Genomic DNA, 19,241 nt, shown 5'->3' on the forward strand with positions numbered 1-19,241 from the left:
AACTGATAATGTGTTTTAAAAATCCTCAACAAACAGTTACAGCTCTGATTCAAACCTGAGTCATCAGAATTGTCTCCTTAACGTCCAGAAGCTATGGGCCAGGCAGCTGGCCAGTTACACCCTCACACCAGTCTTCATTTTCATTACATTGATTCAGGTATATGAGAACAGAAAAAATTCTCATGGTTTTAGACAGATAAAAAAATGTGTTTGTCCCTACCAATTTGCCTGTAATTTATATGTAGGGCAAGTTTTGACAATTTTAACACACCTATGTTTGTACACTTCATATCATTAATTGGGCAGTTTTGTTCCCAAAATCAGTTTGTTTGGTTTTTATCTTAAAAATGCAGAATGAGGGTAGAAATATAATAAATTTATTCAGGCCCAGGGCTACGAGATAGAAGACGGTAACTTGGTTCTGGGAATACATATCAAATGTTGATATGACAGAGTGGGAGGACTTATCTTGTAATAAGAGCAGATCCAGTTGTAAGATGTCCTGTGCAGAACTAGGATTGGAACCATATTGATTAAGGCAGAGATTCTTAAACTGACGAAAGCACGAATAATTTAAAAAAAGGAAAAGTTGTCCACAGAACGTCCTGCTCAGCTAACAATGTTCAGGAGTTTTGCAGAAGTTCTAGTGTGCCTGTCTGCTTTTTGAGGCCTTGTCCAAACCAGAGGGGATTCTGGTAATTTGAATTTTCTGAATATGCAATTTCTTGAACACATTTTCCTAAGGTGAAAACTTACTAGAAATGTAGTAACCAATACTCAGAACTTGAACACAGTAGTATTGTAATCCATAAGGTCAGAGCATACTTTCTATAATATTCATTAGCACAGACTATTTCATGTTTTTGTTTTGCATATATTCTTGTCCTGCCCTTTTGATCAGTGATGACAAACCCAACAGACTTGTGTTGGGTATGTGCCCTCTTTTTTTAAAGAAGTGAACACTTAGATTGCTCAGTCAAATCTTGAATCTGAATCTCAAATCATTTTTAATTCAGATCAGAAAATATGCAGGACACTTACCCAAAAATAAGATGGCTGGAAAAATTCAGGAGAGCTTAGCTGTTTCTAAGGTGTGAAGAGACAAAAAAAATCCACAAAGAATAAATATACCTTACTGTATCTGCTTTATGTTTGGCTGCTTTGAAGATACCATAGCCAATTGATCCAAAAGATCTTCGATATAATTATTACAAAATTTTAGGTATAAGTTCATATCAAGCAATTTAATGTTCCTTAGCACCCATGAATAATTTGGAGTCTAGAAATAGGAGAAAACTATTGGCCTTGTATAAGGGTAGATTAGCAAATTAGGTGTAGCTGTGCAGTGCAGCAAAGTCAGGCAAACATGCATGCAGAATGTGTTCATAATAAAGCCTCTATTAGTTGAATCTTTTTTCTTTCTCTCCCTTACTTTTGCAAAAAATACATGCAAAATTCTACAGCTTTGCATGTATTTTCCCCTTTTTGACTGTTTCAGTTTCGGACTGTTACCTTTAACTGTATTAAGAATCTAATGTGGCATGATCCTGCATTCCTTACTTGTTTGATTCCAGTGGAAGTTCTCCGTGCATGAGAAATATGTCATCAGTTCTTTAACTGCCTTTCAAGGGACTGACGACCCCGCTATTATGTGCAAGCATTCTTTTGTGCATCAGTGGTGCTACATAAATAATACATCATAATGTTTGCTGTTAAATTATTCAGAGAGTCATAAGTCTCCCCTATTCAGAATTTCCTTTATATCATTTAAATAGGTTAAAGAAGTTGTTATCATAAATTAATTTCTCAGTCTGTGCCTCCAGTGAATTCAGAAAATATTTAAAATATTATTTGCATCGTTTGAAAATAATCTGTTGCGAAGAACTTCTGTGCGTCATTTGTGTATAAACACTCTTCTTCACATGCAGCAAATAGAAACTGAAGATAACATCTAAATTCTATGTCAACTACCATATTTATGTGAAAACTTTTAAGGAGTTTGAAAGTAAAGATGCACTTCAAATTCATCTAAAAAAGTCCTTAAATAAAGTCAGGCTTTAAAAAGTAGTACAGATCCTTATTTATGTTTATCAAATTACTTGTATCCAAACCATGATAAGTTACTGTCTCTGAGTTCATGTTTGAAGTTCTGGAAGTATTTCCTTTACAGTCTATTTCTAGCTTGAAACCTGATAGAAGATGCATTAGTATTTGAGAGTTACTGTATTTGACTGAAGATACTAGGAAATAAATTGAAAAGTGTCCACCAGTATACATGTAGTGTGTGTTCTATAATTGTGCCATCAGAGTACTTTATGGAAGACTCTTAATCCCCATGTTTTCCATGTATTTTTGATGCTGAATGAACCACAGCCAGAACTTAAAGGGATATGTACATGATATATTAAGGAGACTTTCATTAGCTTGCTTTCTTGAGAGTCTTGTAACTGCTATCTAGAACAGTCTGTATGAGTTGTTTTATTGCATAAAAAATTAAACAGATTTATAGGTTCTGTGTAATTCTTATTTTTAATCTTTATATTAGCAGAGAAGAAACTGTCAATTCTGGAATACTGGAAAAAACCTGGACATTTGGGTGACCAATAAGGTCATCTTAGTTCATCTCTGTAGCTTGTCTTTGAATTTTGGTATTATTAGCAGCTTTTTCTTGTGTTTTGTAAGAAAACACGTGGCTATCATCCTGCTACATAACCATGTAAAGACAGTGCTGAAATTCTTTAGGAACTGAGTGGTGCCAAAAGGACTGGACTTCCACCAATCTCTTTGCTGTAGCACCATTTGATGTCAGCCTGCAGTTAGGTTACTGTCAACCTTTAGGAAAACATTCTTTATTGTGCTACATGTTGAAGAAGTTCTTGTGATTGAAATAACTGTAGTTTCCAATTAGTGAAGCAGCCATAGTTAATCATTAGTCCATCATCAATAAGGAAGGGAGGTACTGGTTATCCTGAGTCCTATATTCACAAAAAATCCAGTAATATTTTAAAGCTGCCTTTGCAGCTTTGCTGCAGTTTCTGTCTAACATAAGAGCTACATAACAGAGTTGAGTTCATATGCAACACTCCTTGAGATGATTATTGTAATGTGGCTGCAATCAATGTCTTTTTCCATATTTAATTGGAGTTTGTTTTGGGATTCTTTAAGGAACTTATAAATCCACCTTAAGGGACAAACTTGGCCTATGGATTATTAGACTGAACACATTTTAAGTACAAAATTTATCTACAATTAGCTTGACTGTTCATAATTAAAAGATGGCCAAAACCACAGCCTTGTGGTTTGATGTCTATGGTACACAGTGTGCAAGGTAAAACATTAATTCTAAATACAATAATTTTGCAAGCAGGTATCTTCAAATAACTTAATAACTCATGGTACTTTCCAAAAACATCTTTAAAGCCATCCCAGACTTCATTTTTGAAACAGGTATTTGCATGTTTATGCTTTTTTTTTGTGTGTGTGTTTTGTTTACTTGATCTTTTAATGAAGAGCTTATTTGCCCATCTGTTTTTAATTCCTTTGGCATTTTTTGCTGCATTGTGACTCGATTTAAATATATTATCACTGTATTATTTAAATCTATTAGATGTATGTAGATCTATTAGGTAGTAGTGCACATTCATGTTGTATTCTTCTCTGCTTGGGAGTCTGTGTGTCTGTCTTGGCTATTGGTGTATTTGTGGTTGAGAGCAATTAGCTGAAAAGCCTTTTGCCTATTTTGCCAGACAGAGGGCAAGTTTGAGAAGTTTGGTGGTGATATGTATTTTACTTACTTGGTTTTCCACTTTTGAATATGAATGGATAAAGCTTTTGAGCCACTACTCCAGTTAATACAATAGTCAGGACTCCTTAAGAGTAGTCTCAGTACTATATCCATGTCCTGCTCATATGGAAGCAAAAACAAGATGCAAGGGATGTGGTTTAATTAGACCTCAATTTTATTAGCTTAGCCATCTGGGATTTACTGGCATAAATTTGTACAGTGGAGGTCAAGATCGTTTCTTTGATCATTTCCTTCTGGTGTAAGTTGCTATCAGTGCCCCATTCCCACACAGCTGCTCCTCAGCCTGTTATTGGGACTCCACTCTATATGCTTTTAATCCAAATGATAAGAGGTCTGGAAAAGAGATTGTCTCTTTAGTGTACTTAAGACATTAACCCCAAAAATAATTCTTAGCTTTTTTAAGAGTCACTTTCTCCTAACTTCGTTTTCCATTTCAGACTTTTAAAGCCAGCATGAAGATGAGGTTTAAAGGAAGAATAGAGTTCATGTTCCTTATTTCTGCAGTTGTGATAGAAGGCACAGAGCTAGATCAGTTTGCCCATTAATTCATCTTATTGCCTCCAAAGGGATATTAGCTCCTTTTCTTTTTCTGACTTCTGTTCCAGCTGTACTTCAGTGTGTCCAGGTTCTGTGGCAAATTTTATTACTTTCTGGGCACTAAAAAAAGTACTGATTCAGCTATCTCAGTACAAGTTTAGTCTTACTCATTATTTTGAGGGAAATATTTGTTTAAGTGAAAAATACTAGTTAATTTCTATTAAATCTGTATATAACCCCTATTTTTAAGTAATATCAGAATACTTGGGCAGATGTTCAGGGAGCAGAATATACCTACTTGGGAGGGAGAAGCCTGTGAAGATCATAATTTTCTATTCTACTGGTTTGTGACTTCATTTCTAGAAAAATGATCCTTCCCAACAGAGTCTTCCTCAATTAACTGTGCCTTGCCCACGAAATCTGAAAAGATCTCATTGTCCAACAGCAAGCTCTTTTTCATATGCCTGGATGCAATGGACGTTTCTTAGGCATATTTTATATAAATAAATAAAGAAATTGTGATCAATGTAATGCACTAATAAGTAAGTAATTGTACATGCTTTCTCTAGCTCTTATAGTTGCAAGAATTGAAATGATCCAAATAAAAAGTAATTTTTCACTTCTGAATTTAAGTAATTTGCTCCATAGTAGTAGTATCTAAAACCTGTTTAAATCAAGTACTGTTTCATTCACTGTTGAAAAAATAGTTAATGTTGACTGTCAGAAGCTATGGAGTTTACATCTGTACATCATAAATTTCACTATCATCTGCTCCTTTTTCTACTTAAAAAGAAAAAAAAAAAAAGAGCCTGCTTAAAAAAAGAAGGGGGAAAAAAAAGCCTTTGAAGGCATCAGACCCTTTTGTTTGATGTGTGGAACAAGATTAATAAAAACGTGCCACTACATTAGCTTTTAAATAGCTAGCATGAGACAGTGCTGCTGTCTATACTCACCACAACTTTAATTTCTGTAGATAACATGTTTTAGACACATGATAGTTTTAGCATTGAGTTAGGCCTGTTTCTTGGGGAAGATCTCAGATTTGTGACTGTGTTTATCTTCTGTGCAAGGACAATTAACTGGGCAATGCCAAAACACAAAAGCATTTGATATTTTGAAGAATAAAAGGAAAGTATTTCATGTAGTCAGCTGGTTTACAGATGTGTAAGCTTAGTAGTCCATTCTCTTGCTGCAGTGTAGCATTGTGACAGTAATCCAATATGTCTAAAATAGATAAATATTGGAAGAGAAGTTACCTTTTCAAATGTTAAAGATTTATTTGGCTTTTATAATAATTTATATTAATACAAATCCTCCTCAAATCTTGTAATCTTAGAATTGTAAGAATATCTACATAGGTATTATGTGATTTTTGTGTAGGTAACACACACCTGCAGCATGTTGGAATACAAGCCTTCAGGTGCTGTAAGTTGCTGAGTCACTTCTTTTTAGCAGTATTTGATATGTTTAAACTATAAGAGGAAATTCCATAAAATGGTATTCTACTGCCACTAAATACTTCAGATGGTGGAAAAGTGAATAGAAAACAAACAATCACTTTAAGTATAGAATGGGGTTTTTTTCTGTCAATAATCAAAGATTCTGATGTAGCATTTGAAGCTGCTGTATCATCATGTTTATTTACCTACACTGTGTAATATGAAATATAGAAGAAGAAATTAATTTGGGTATTACACACTAAGTCTTCTCCCAAATGCATTGTAGGAAGCTGTTTTGCAAAAGAGTTCAACTTTTCAAAACAAAACTAATATGATAATTCATTTTGTATTTTTAAGCTCATTATGTATTTCTTTTTAAATTTGAAGACTAAACATTCAGGACAATGTGGAAATTATCGAGGTCTGTAAACAGCTGGTTGAGAAGAGCAGTGTTCCTTCAGCAATGGAAGGAAAATTTCTCCAGTTTCAAGAGAGATTTGGAATTTGGTTAGTACATTTATATATTCTCATCATGTAAGCCTTTCTAAATGAAAAAAAAAATACACAGTTCTTGATGTTGAGTCAATAATGAGTACATGATGATGAACCACATATTACATTTCTCTCAAGCTGCTCCAAACAGAGTAAGGATTTTTAGTCTTAAATTTTGGGTTTTTTCAGAAGGGTCTAGGAGGTCTTAGTGATTTCATCTGCAAAGTCATCCCAGGCAGATTGTAAGAATGAACTGAGTTGTCTGGCTACTGAAAGAGACTCCTGATGATTTAAAGAGAGAGCTTTGGCTTAAATATACTGATTTCCGAAAAAAGAGGTACCAGACCCCCCTCACTTTATCAGTCTTTGAAAAAGCTGGGGAGGTTTGGCTGGTTTTGAGTATATATTTGATCTCATTGGTAAATTTATTTGCTTCAATTATAAACTGAGTATTCAGCGTGTCTTAAGTTATAATATGAAATATGTTAGTCTGTGGAACTACAGATTAAAAGACTGAAGAGAGTCAGTTCCCTTGAATGATTGGTACAACTGCACAACTGCAGTGTAGAGACGTTGGTGTTAATTTGTGCAGTACTTATATAACCATTTTCTTTAAATGAGTTATTTCGAACTGACAACAAGTTCAAGACATGTTTCCCAAAGAAATAAAATTCCAGACTAGAAATAGTCAATGAAAATCATCATCCTGATTATTGTCATGACCTCAGTCTTGGGATACTCCAGGGACAGCAAGCTAGAAACAGTTTATGTATAAGGGGGAAAAAAAGGCTGATGGAACACTCAGATGTAGAAGATGATCCAGGTAAAGAATGCATTTTAGAAAAATACAAAAATATTGAGGTTGTAGTCATGGTCCCCTTAAAATTAATGTGGAAAGCTAATCCAAAATGGTCAGGAGAGTAGCAGAGACACTGAAGGAATAGAATCAAGTGGAAGCAAGGAGACTTTTCAGGTGGAAGCTTTTTGTGTTTTTAATGAGACGTTCGGTAGAAAAAATGCTATTGATGGATTTGGTTTCATTTCTTTTGGAAATTAAGGAAAGAGACAAGGATGAAATCTATGAAAGGAGCTTTGCCAAGGTGTTTAGTTAGTTAGTTAATTTGTTTTTTTTTCTTCGTATATTGTGTGTTGAAATGGAAGAGAACTGCAGGTAAAAAATTGAAGCTAAGAGATGAGAAAGAAAAAATGAGTTCTCTTGGACAGTTGGAAGGGTTATAGACTTTAAGGATTGTGATTTTGATAAGAAAGAAAATGAAATATGGAGAGAATTAAGACTGTAAAAAATATTTCTAAGGTGTAATTCTTTGAAGTTATTGCAATAGAGTTCACAGATACAGGACAGAGCAAGAGGAGCACTGAAGAAAGATTGTTAAACATTGATGAACAATACACTCTATTCACTCTGTGAAATAAGACTAACTGCTAATGTTGTTTATTCTCCATGATATTTTCCAACTCAGAAACGAGATATGAAAGGTTGAAGATCAAGTTGGTGGCTTATACTCAATGGGGTTTTATTTGTTTCTTGTATATTCAGATGCAACTGAACCTAAACAATTCGTACAGGATTCAGATTCAGCTTCTCTATTCAACTACTTTGTAGGAAATAGTATATTGAAAAAGCTGAAGCTAACTTTATCCTGCATTATCTATACTCATATATATTTTCATAATCATTTCATAATCATAGCATAAATTTTCATACAATCATTTTATTAAACAGATGATTGGCTTGTGGGCTCTGTTGTTTCAAGTCATACTTTGAATGTGATTTACATTGAAATTCTTAATGAATGAGGCTTTATGAAAGCATTTGTGGAATGTAGCCACTATAGAATTAACTAATATTCTGAAAATAGAGGTTCTGTCAGCATCCTTCATTTAGTATTAAAATTGGTTAAGTGTGCCTTAATATAATCCATTTAAATAAATGAAAACGTAAAAGAAATCAGAAGTCCCTCTTTAAAGTACTACTAGTAGGAAGACAGAACTGAGTGTATTAGGATTATGAAACAATTACATATCTACAATTAAGGGTTAACAGAGCTGTGGCAAGTTCTGTGATTACCATAACTGTGGTCAACATTCATTTTTGCTTGCTGCTGCAGTGTTTTTTGGTCAGCATGTCTAACCACTATAACCACAGCAAAATCTTTTAATTGCTTAACAGATGTATTTCTTGGTCGTTTTCATCATGACTGAGCTGAGGGTTTAATGTTCCTGAGAGCACCAAGAGTGCCACCTTCCCCCGGCCATGCATTCAGTTACTTGGATCAAGAGTGTCTCCTGTTGACCACATTGAGAATATATACACTAAATACTGCCAGAAGAGACCACTGTTGGAATATGCAGCATTGTAAGATTCTACTAGGTGTGATTTATTTTATTTTTTTCTGGATATTCTTTCCTTTCCATAGAGCCTAAAGAACTCAATGACCAGCCATGATGCTTTGTTAGCAAAAGGCGATGAACTGAACGGACAGCTTAAAGAGGAGCGGCTAAAGTGGTTCCATCTTCAAAAAAAAAAATGCAATCAGTAACTATTTCAAGCAGAGGGACAGAAGAGGTGAGGTTGTGGTCAAGAGCTAAAGTCTTTTACTTTAGTTGTACATGTAGATAAGGGAAAAAGAAGTGTTGGTATACCTTTTAATGGAGGAGATATGAATAGACCTTTCAAACATATGTAGAAGACTGACCTGGTACTATATATATTTTTATCCTATTCAAAAGAAAGACTTCTGACCGAAATGCTGTTTGCATTCCATAGAATTATGAACCACACCTGGTCCCTGTGCCATGTTGTCCAAACACCAGTGTTGGGACAATATTTGAGGTTAAAGCATGAGATATCATGTCAGTTGTGATACTAAGCAAGTGGTGTATTAATAGAAAAAGAATTATAATACTTGGCTTATTGATCATGTATTGCTAGTTTTCAGTATTCATTGAACCTGATTTAATTAGAGTACAGTGTTGCATCTTACTGAGCAGTTCAAATCAGTCACTCCTGTTTCTTTGGCTAGTGACTCCCAGAGACTTCTGTCATCACTAACAAGTTGTCCAGATACAGGGCTAAAAATCAAATGGTTTCTTCCCCATTTTCTTCAGTGTATGAGGAATAAGAGTGTGCAAATTTACTTGGTTTTTCTTGCATTTTGTAGCAACTTGTATTTAGTTTTGCCACCTGCTTTACCTTTTGTAAATGTGTTTTACATGAACCAAGTTTACCAAGGTTACCGCATAGATATTTCCTCCAAACCTTTAAGGTGTTGTAATGCATAGAGCAGATATTCTCAGTTTAAGTATCTCATGTCTTTAAAACCATATCCTGCTTTAGTGAGTGTTTTGGAAGCAAGGGTATGTTGTTTCTATAATGTCAATAAAAATATTTTCTATGCAAAAGCCATACACTAGCTAATACTGATATTCATTTACTAAAAGGAAAGTTAAAAATGTAGTGCTCCAGGTTTTTATATTGTTTTGCATAAGACAGAATGTGAATAGATCCTGTTGATCAACTGCAACATGCTAGTGTCAGCTTCATATAAACAGCATGAAAAAGACTGAGCCAAATGTAAATCCATGTGGATTTATCTTCTTATGAAACTTCTAAGACAGTTGTATTAAAAGAACAAATAATAGCCTGACATTGCCTAAAAATTATTTGCTGTTTCTGCTCACACATTCATTGTAATTTCCTCTTGTGCTGTGCATTACTTGAAGCTTCCCTCTTCATTTTAGTTACAGGAAGGAATAAACAATTCAGAAAAAGAGAATGAATTCTTGAAAAAAAACTACGATAAGCTGCATGAGGTAAGCTTGGGTTTCTGGATACAGAAAATTTGATTCCAGTCCTTTTTTAATAGACCTTTATATACTGTGTGCTGTAGTGTGTGTATACATGTTTTGTGGTTTTGCACACGTGTAAGTACGTTCATGCTGCAGTTCATTGTATGACTGTATAAGGAAACTTTCATGGGGCTCTGCTGTATTTCATAGGCCCTGTTGAAACAGACTGGTTTCCATACTTGTTCTAATCCTCTTGAAATAGTAGATTGCTTCTATAAAAATGTAATTAAAAATAAGTAGGAATCACTTTATTTCAAACATAAATTCAAAAAGCTCTTATTTTAATTTCTAGTAGATTTTTTTGGGGTTACTGAAAGAAGAGTGTGTTTCGGTAGACATATATTCCTTCGGTTTTTTCTTGCATTTGGGTTTTTGGTTTTGGTTTTTTGAAAAAAGTGGTATTTGAACATTTGTGTAAGTTCTTCTAGCACGTCTCAATGAACTTACATAAAGTCTGATCTTTGACAGCTTCTCCAATGTTTATTTTTGGGGGGTGGTTTGGTTGTTGTGGTAATAGCTACCGTTTCACTTCTGATTCTGCTTGCAATTTATGTGTAGGTTCACATGAGTTTTTACAAAGGTTCCTATACATAATAAGATGTATAAGTTTTATGAGCAGTGCTTAAAAAGAAAATGAAAATACCTTGTTACGATATGATTCAGAAATTCTCTGGTACAGAGAAGAAGTAATTATAGTTAGTTGCCACAAGCACATTAAAGGAAAAAATGACCTTCAAATGAACTTTTCCTTTATTGTGAACCTGTGTTGTCTTTTACACTGAAGAGGGTTAGAAAATAAGACACATGTCCTAGAGCTAATAATTGCAGCAAGTACATCTTGAAGTCTTTTCTTGTATCCAAGTTATTTCTTCTCTTAAAATGTGTTTGGCTTGTCAGTATGATATCTGTCAAAGAATACCAATGACTAAGCATAATGTGAGTGATACCAAATTTTGTTCATATTATTCTTACGGCATTTGTCATAATTTTTGTACAGTCTACGGTGAACTTAAAAATTATAGTAATAAAAAACTGTGAGAACAAAGAGCTTAAGTTTTTTTTTTTTTTTTTACTTAGGACATGCAACAGTTGTATAATCACAATATTTAGAGTTTCATATGGTGAAGTTGGTCACTTGTCTCTCACTTAAGTTACTTGCTGTAGATTTCTCCAAAATTCAGTCATGTCATAAATATTTCTTATTATGTTTTTGTTTATTCTCCATCATTATTCAGAGAAATAATTCTTATGAAGAAATCAACTTAACAGTCTTGGCTTGAAATTTTCTGTTCTACTTAAAAACATAATGGGATGACTTAAAAAGATATTTAACTAGAGAAATTGAAATAAGTTTCCATTATAGCACAGTAATCTATAATGTGGTGTTTCTTTTACTAAAATGATCTGTCTTTTCATATATTCTCATTTAAACATTGATTCATGTTTCATCATTCCATGTTACTGTATAGGTAACAGTTAGAAAGAGAAGTATTAAATAACCACCATTTGCTGGCCAGCTTTTTTGGTTGCCTATTCGAGCAATGCAACTTTACTACAGCTTATGTATGCTAGCAGTGGGTAGGCCAGTGTCCACAGGTGCCTGGAGGCAAAGGTGCATAAACCCATTCTTTGCTAAAGTTATTTTTGGGACATTTATTTGATGTTGATGGGAATTTTGCCAAAGCCAAGACTGCCGAACTGTTTGCAAAGAACAAGTATGAATTTGTCCGTTGACTCTTATTATTTAGTCATTAGTATTTAGTATCCAAGAAAACAATTCGTTTGTATAAAAGGTTTGGAGGAATTGTTTTCATATGACCTTGTAATGCAAATCTAGCAATTCTTAAACTCCTTCCAAAGGAAATGGTGCCAGATGTGGTTGACCATTATAGTTACACAGATGGCTCTAACTCCAGTGAAATACAGTAAATATGAAAGAAATTCCACATGAATTCAAGTAAAAGTAACCTTAAAACTCGAAAGAAGAAAGCAACACACGTGGACTCAATTCAAACTGACATAAACATTAGCATTATATGGGCTTGGATAAAACCTGTCTTCTAAAATGTTCTTCATTTAAACATCTAAATTCATAACGACCATCATAGTAATGCTTAATGATTTTTCTCCCAGGACAGTCTTCTGAAAAACTGAAATAATACCTGGCTGCATCCTTATGTGAAGTAATTTTACCTAAAGCTGATGAACTCACATACAACTGGGTGTTATCATTCAAACTTGAAAACATTTTCAGAAGTGTGAAAACTGACAGTATTTCTTTTTTTTGAAGAGATTTATGCTTTCCTTCTAGTAGCCAATCGAACTTTAAGCATTAAAGAACGCACTGTCTCTTCTGTACCTTTGCAATACTGTGGAATGGTAGTGGTTTCAGTGCATTATATTGCCTGCATATTATCTTCAAAATTATAGGAGAGTGGTGCATTTATTACTGCAGGACTTAGAAGCTTTGTCTAAGTTCATGCATGCTGTAAACAGTCACACTACAAGATGCTCTATGACTAGAGAACTGTGTACATAGGTTAGCTATAATACGAGAATAAGACAAAATACAGGGAAATACAACTTCTTAATGAAAAATACATATCAGGAATATAAACCCTATATACTTTAGGGTTTTCAATTCATGCTATAGTATTTTATTTCTTTAATCTTAGAGCCATTCTTCAACTATATGCAAGATAAATGCGTTTACAGGTCCTCAGAACTCTTTCAGTCAGCATGTAGAGTCTGTGAACCTATGTGGGCTATCCCTGCTGCAGCATTTCTGTCTCCTCTCTTTTTCTGGTCAAGGCTTGTTACGTAGATCTCTTGAAGAGATAGGTGGGTAAATAGATAGATATCAGAACATTTTTAGTACATTTTTCTATGTAAAATATAAAATTTGTTAGCTGATGAGCTTCACCAAAGTAAAGAGTTGAGGAACTGACTTTTTTAGTTTACAAAACCCTACAATTACTGATTTTTCAGAGTACAAAAGTGAATAAACCAGTTTGTGCTTGGTTAAGATTGACCTTTTTTCAGTAAATAAGAATGCAAGTATTGAAAAATAGTAATATGAAGACTATAGTGCCTAATTTATATGAAAACTCATTGCATTGCTTTGTCTTTTTGCCTACTGAGAATTACACTGTAAATTATATAATGTATTTAATTTTGTTTTCATCTGAGTAACACTTTTTGTTGTGGTTTCAACAGTTCTAATTCTGTGTCCATGCAATCCTTATTGCACATAGATTGGTAGTTTACAAGTAAATAATGTGTTACAGGCAAAATAGTTATTCTAATTTCTTGGCCCATCTCTGGTTTTTATTTCTTAAAGTAGGAGAAAGATTACTTTAAATGTGCTTCTTAATCAGTATCAGAATTGTTGTTTTACAGTATGAGAAAACTGTTGTCACTTTGTGGTCAACATTTTTCTTTGAACAGGCAACTGACTTTATGCTCTGCATGTTTCACAGATTTAAAAGAAATCAGGTGGATCATCCTAGTTCTCTACATTAAGAGGTTTTGTATGCGGAAAGAATGGTTTTGTTAGTTGTCAGTTGCTGAGGTTTGGAGTTGTGGATTACTCTGGGATATGCATCTGAATTCCTTTTCTAGTCCCACAAATGTTGCATGCTGCCAACTTTTTGACTTTGGAGCTCTAAATTAAGGCCAGTTCCTTTGCTCATCCCACAAACTCTTTCATGTTTTTTAACCGCAGCCTGAGAAAGGCGCCTTGGTTTCAACAGCAGCAGACCAGCATGTGTTTACTTAATTCCTAAGACATGATGACAGTGGTCTCTGTGCCACTAAAAGCTTTTTTCTTTATTATTTTCTGTTGAAGCTGCTTTCTAAAAGTTTTTCACATGCCATATGTTTTATTACAGTGTCTTCTGTATGACCCATGAACAGCAATGGAAATCAAAGGAACAGCAACTGAAACGCAAATTGCTAAACTAGAGATGGCTATCAAATCCGATTTAGCAGACAAAAATGCAATCCTTGACAAGATCAAAGTAGAAAGAGGTATTTTTCTGAAAAAATTTAATATTTTCTCAAGATGTGAGGTCATACCTATGTTGAAGTTAAGGAATATTGCCCAGAAAAGTTTCATTTCTATTGCTGGTGATTTCAAAGCTGCCTTTTAAGTGAACATTTGTACAATATGCTAAGGTTATGACTAGCTATTAAGTACAAAAATCGACCAAATACAGATTATATGCTGAATGAGGCTTATATTTTTTCAGCTGCGTTTATTCTTCTTCTGTTGGATTAATACTTATTCTTTATTCAGTATTTCTTCTCTCCTCTACATTGAAAGCTCTAATGGAAAAGAGGTCCCTCTGACAGTGTCTCTCAAATTATAATCCGCTATTCTATTTACTGTGCAAGGTTACATGAAGCCTATACAGGCCCTTGGCCATGTTTAATTGTTGTTCAACTTCATTAATCCAGAAATTTTTAATCTTTTCAGTATACACTGATTTTTGTTTACAGCTGTGTACATTTACAATAATACCTTTTTCTTCTAAGCTACTGAATAGATTATTTCATATGTGTTTTTCCCATGCTGTAGAGCAACTTCTCAGTGAATATTTAAGACTGCAATCTCTTTTTGTATCTCAACACTGTGATATATACTGTGGCAATATATAAAGTATACAAAAGAAGAGCACAGGCAGAAAGTAACCTGAATATTTTTAGACTTGATTCTTCAAATGTATATTTTTAAAAAGGTGTATTTCTGTGAACAATCTAATGGAACGAAGTGGGCCAACTTGTTGTGAATAATTCTTATAAGCATGGCTTCAGTTCATCATGTGCTTACCATTAAGATTCTGAGTAGCTTTATTGACATCTAATACTAAATTGAATATTTAAACATTTTCTTTGACCACAGCAAGTGTTTGCACAATTGGCCTTAAGTGATACTAAAATAAATAAAAATACCTTATGCTACATTAATATTATGACATATTGACAGTTGTTACTGACAGCTTTATTATATAATGCTAAATTTAAAATTATATTCAGAGCATGAAAATATCACAGGTTGTACTATTATTTGGTTAAGCTGAATGTGGAAAATTAGGCAATGTTTTCCATCTTCTGTCCTTCCTATGGGCGTAATGTTTAAGTGCCAGTCTTTGCCTTCCCCAGATTAGCACTTAATAGCTTCTTGTACTCTTAACTGTATCACCAGGGTACTACCCTTTCAATTGCTAGTGAGTAGAGTTGCTGCAGCTTGAGTAGATATTCTAATACGCTTCAAGGCCTGTGTATCTAGGATTTGATTACAGCTTCTTATCATTGCTACTGCAGAAGTACTCAGAGAATCACAGAATGGTTCAGGTTGGAAGGTGGGATTATCTCACAGAATCACAGAATCATAGAACATTCTGAGTTGGAAGGGACCCACAGGGATCATGGAAGTCCAGCTTCTGGCCCTGCACATTTTGCTCTTGTTTGGATGGAGTTTGTTTTGCCTTCCCACTAAAAATTACCAATGTATAGCTGGGGGAAGTAATGAATGAATGGAATAACTTAAGAATATAGCTAAGTAGGTATTGTGAACAAGTGGTTTGGCCACTTAAAGAAACACTATCAAAGGTTTTGGCAAAAGCAGGGTTTAATACAAATTTGTGAAAACATGACTTTACAGAGTTTCTTGGCAAGGCTCACTTATTACACAGATTAGAGCATACAAAAGAATATCAAATTAGAAGCAATTTGGAATGATTTATACTAAAGTCGGGAATGTGAAGATGGGTAAGTGTGCCAAGATATGGATGCAAAGATAAGGGTGCAAAGGAGTTTTGCAGCACTTAATCTCTGAGTATTTTAACATTTACCAAGTGATTCCATAGAGGTCACTACAATTACAACAATGACTTAGCTGTAGATATGAGATAGCAACATTCATACCATAATCAATTCACATACACAGACAAAGTGATATGTGCACCTGTTTCTATGTGTGTACAGGCGCCTATCAACCTAAAAGGTACCTACCATGGGTTCCGTGAATAAATCACATCAAATCCCTTTGTGTTTCCCAACAAGCAGGGTTTAGACCTCGAGGACTCTAGAAATCTGTGGGTGGGGATCAGCCCAGGCCTCACTGTCAGCTATGGTCCTTCGAGTGTGGCAGATTTGAGGGTCTGTGAGCCCTGGGAGGTGCCCCATGCAGGCAGGTGCACAGGTGCAGGTGTTGGTGCTGCTGCTGTGCTCCAGGAGAGCACAACAGGGCCTCTCTTCTCTAGGGTTTAAGATGATTGACTTCAGTCATCACTAAGTTTCCATCCTGGACATAATCCTACAATGTTGTATCCATTGATGAGGTGTTACTGTATGTGATTGAGCTCAAAGGGAACCAAGGGAGTAAGATTACCTCAGAGTAAGTTATGCTCTGAAGACATTTTACCTTAGAGAATGTGCTGTGTAACAAGGCTGATTCTTTTTTATATGATATTAGTTTGCTTTTGAAACAGAAAATACCGTATAATTTAGTTGTAAAATTGCTAACTGAATAAGATGGTAGTGGGGTGGGTTTTTTTGTTTTCTTTTGCTTTTTTAACTGAGTCTTGTAGAACTGAAAGAGCTGAAATATAAATAAATCTGGAAGTCTAAGAGGCTGTATATATGTTGACAGGTACCAAATGATTATAATAGTTACGTTTTCACAAATATACATAGTTAGAGAATTTATTTTTACTGTATCAATTATTCGTTACTGCAGTTGACAACTTCTCATTGTTTCCTGTGCTGCATAAGCAATACCGTTGTTTAAAGGCTTTGTATAATGAATATGGGTTGTAACTCTTCAAGTTTTGAACTTTAGTAAGTTTTACTATTCAAGAGGTGTTAAAAAGACTGTAGGTTTATCTTTTTATGTAGCATATGGGACAGGAGGTTAAACAAGAAAGGCTAGCAGATGATAAGGTGGAGATGGCTGAAGAAATTTAACAGGAGACAGAAAAGCTCTCACATCTGTCAGAGGAGCAGTTAGCTGACCAAACATCAATTACTTCTGGAAATGAGACAGAAATAACTGAAGAATTGGAACCAGAAGGTAGAATTCATTTTTATGAATAAGTAACTGTATTTTGTTAATAAATCTATGTCTCTTTCCGTTTACTAAAGCATTTCTTACTAGCAGTGGGAGCTGCCTCATTATGAGAAGCTCCATGACAGAAATTATATTCTGGTGTACTTTACAGCTGAAGCTGGGTAGTGGATATGGTGGTGTTATTTTCTTCCCAAATGGAAACTGTATTGTAATTGAATGCAAAAATCTGGTATCTGACCTAGATTCATAAAATATTAAAGGAAACCTGGCTTCTATTTTAAATGTCTTTATATTCTCCCTTAGAACTATGCTGTTCTAAAGACTATTTTAATGAATACGCTCCTTTTGTCTGTAGATAAGAGCCAATGCTGCTATTGGAAATCCTTTCAGAGAGAGGGACAGTATGTCTTATCATATTTGTGACTTAAAGTTGTTAGAGTCAGATTTATTTAAAGATTATAAAAGGCAGGTCATCCTGTTCCACCTCTGAGCTTAAACTGTTTAGCGTTGAAATAAACCAAGTCCATGATGCCAAGTTTACAGTAAAAGCACAAGTAGAATACTAAAATTTCATGTTCATTTTTTTGCAGCTTCTGTGTAAGAGTACATTAGAAAAACTGGAAAAACATGATGTTGAATCTCTGTTGTGTTTATAAGTAATTTGCTTCGGAGAAAAAAACCCAGAATGCTCTAAAAATAATCCTCCTGAATACAGAACTATTTTTTTATTTAAAAAAAAGATACATTATTCTTATGTATGCATAACATAAAGAATAAACATAGAGGAAATCCACAAATTCAGGCCATGTTCCTGTATAAAAACAGTTGTTCATACCTCAGTTCATCACAGGACTTATATAATTCCAGTCCTCCACTTTCATCTGGAAAACACTACTATTTTTTTGACAAACCACAAAAAAAAAAAATACAGTTTAGATTACTCTAAAGATCATTGATTAGCAGTGTTAATCTTCTGCAAGGAAGAGAAGATTTGCCTGGCACTTACTCTTCATTTGTTACAAAAGCACATATATTCCATCAGGTTCCTCAGCAATTCTCAGATGGACAATACAAGGAGTTTAACCACATTGATCCTTTTAATGTTTTTCAGATCAAGGTGATAGACAAGATGATGATGCTGTTGAGTCAGTAAAAACTGATGGCAATGACTGTATTATTTCAAGTCCGTTATCCACCAATATTAAACAGCTGAGTCAGAATGTTTATGGCAATTATTTGGCCAGAGTAAAAAAAAAAAAAAATTTAAGCCTAATGCCCTCTAAGAGTAGCTTTGCTGTATCTAACGTCAGTTTTCAGAAAAGTTATATATGTACAGTATCAAATCACTTCAGTGTACTTCTTTTCCTATTATCATTTGTGGGCAAGTACGCTAATGATGTTCTCTGGACTTATTCTTAAAACCAGCAATTGATTAGCATGAAGACATATATACAAAATAACCAGCATTAATAAAAATTTGGAAAATTTACTTTGAACAGTATTTCAGTAGGATGGTTCTGTAAAAAAAAAAGATTTCATACTTTTGATCTAACCTTGAGTGAACAATCTTAAGTATAAAACTAGTACTTAAAATTGGTGACAGTACTTCTAACAGTTAATAATTTTCTAATCTGTCTTAGCCTTCTTTTAAAGGACTAGGGCTGTACCATTAGATCCTATCAGACTTCACAGTTTTTAATGTTCTGCAATGTGATATCATAGAGGTAGCTTAATTTTTTTTTTTTAAATGCTCTTTTCAAGGCTGTGAAACATCCTACAAAGCAACTATCAACAAGAAGCAATTCTTTGTATGAGAAATATTGCTCCCTTTTTTTTAAGGTGTGGAAGGGGTTTAGAAATGCTAGCACTCATATATTCTTCAGAAAGATACAAAATGTACTTTGGAAGACAGAATTGTGTTGTTTATATGTATAATGTTAAAAAATTGTCACCTGTAGTTTTGAGAACTAAAATGACTACTACTCTATTAAGTCAAAATATAATACACTTGTTCTGTAATTTTCTA

The 19,241-nt window shown here is 34.2% G+C and overlaps 1 long non-coding RNA gene across 17 annotated transcripts in view; it reads left to right on the top strand.

Moving 5' to 3' along the window:
• LOC125331968 overlaps positions 1-19,241 on the top strand; it is a 51,132-nt gene that overhangs the window by 8,638 nt on the left and 23,253 nt on the right. For 16 of the 17 annotated variants that reach the window (XR_007206304.1, XR_007206295.1, XR_007206302.1 and 13 more), the window contains 4 exons: positions 6,169-6,288; positions 8,712-8,860; positions 10,036-10,107; positions 14,034-14,172. This is a non-coding gene — a long non-coding RNA (uncharacterized LOC125331968). The remainder of the gene's footprint in view (positions 1-6,168; positions 6,289-8,711; positions 8,861-10,035; positions 10,108-14,033; positions 14,173-19,241) is intronic. The other variant, XR_007206293.1, reaches the window with a different exon arrangement.

Source organism: Corvus hawaiiensis, chromosome 12, assembly GCF_020740725.1.
Source record: "Corvus hawaiiensis isolate bCorHaw1 chromosome 12, bCorHaw1.pri.cur, whole genome shotgun sequence".
Taxonomy (NCBI): domain Eukaryota; kingdom Metazoa; phylum Chordata; class Aves; order Passeriformes; family Corvidae; genus Corvus; species Corvus hawaiiensis.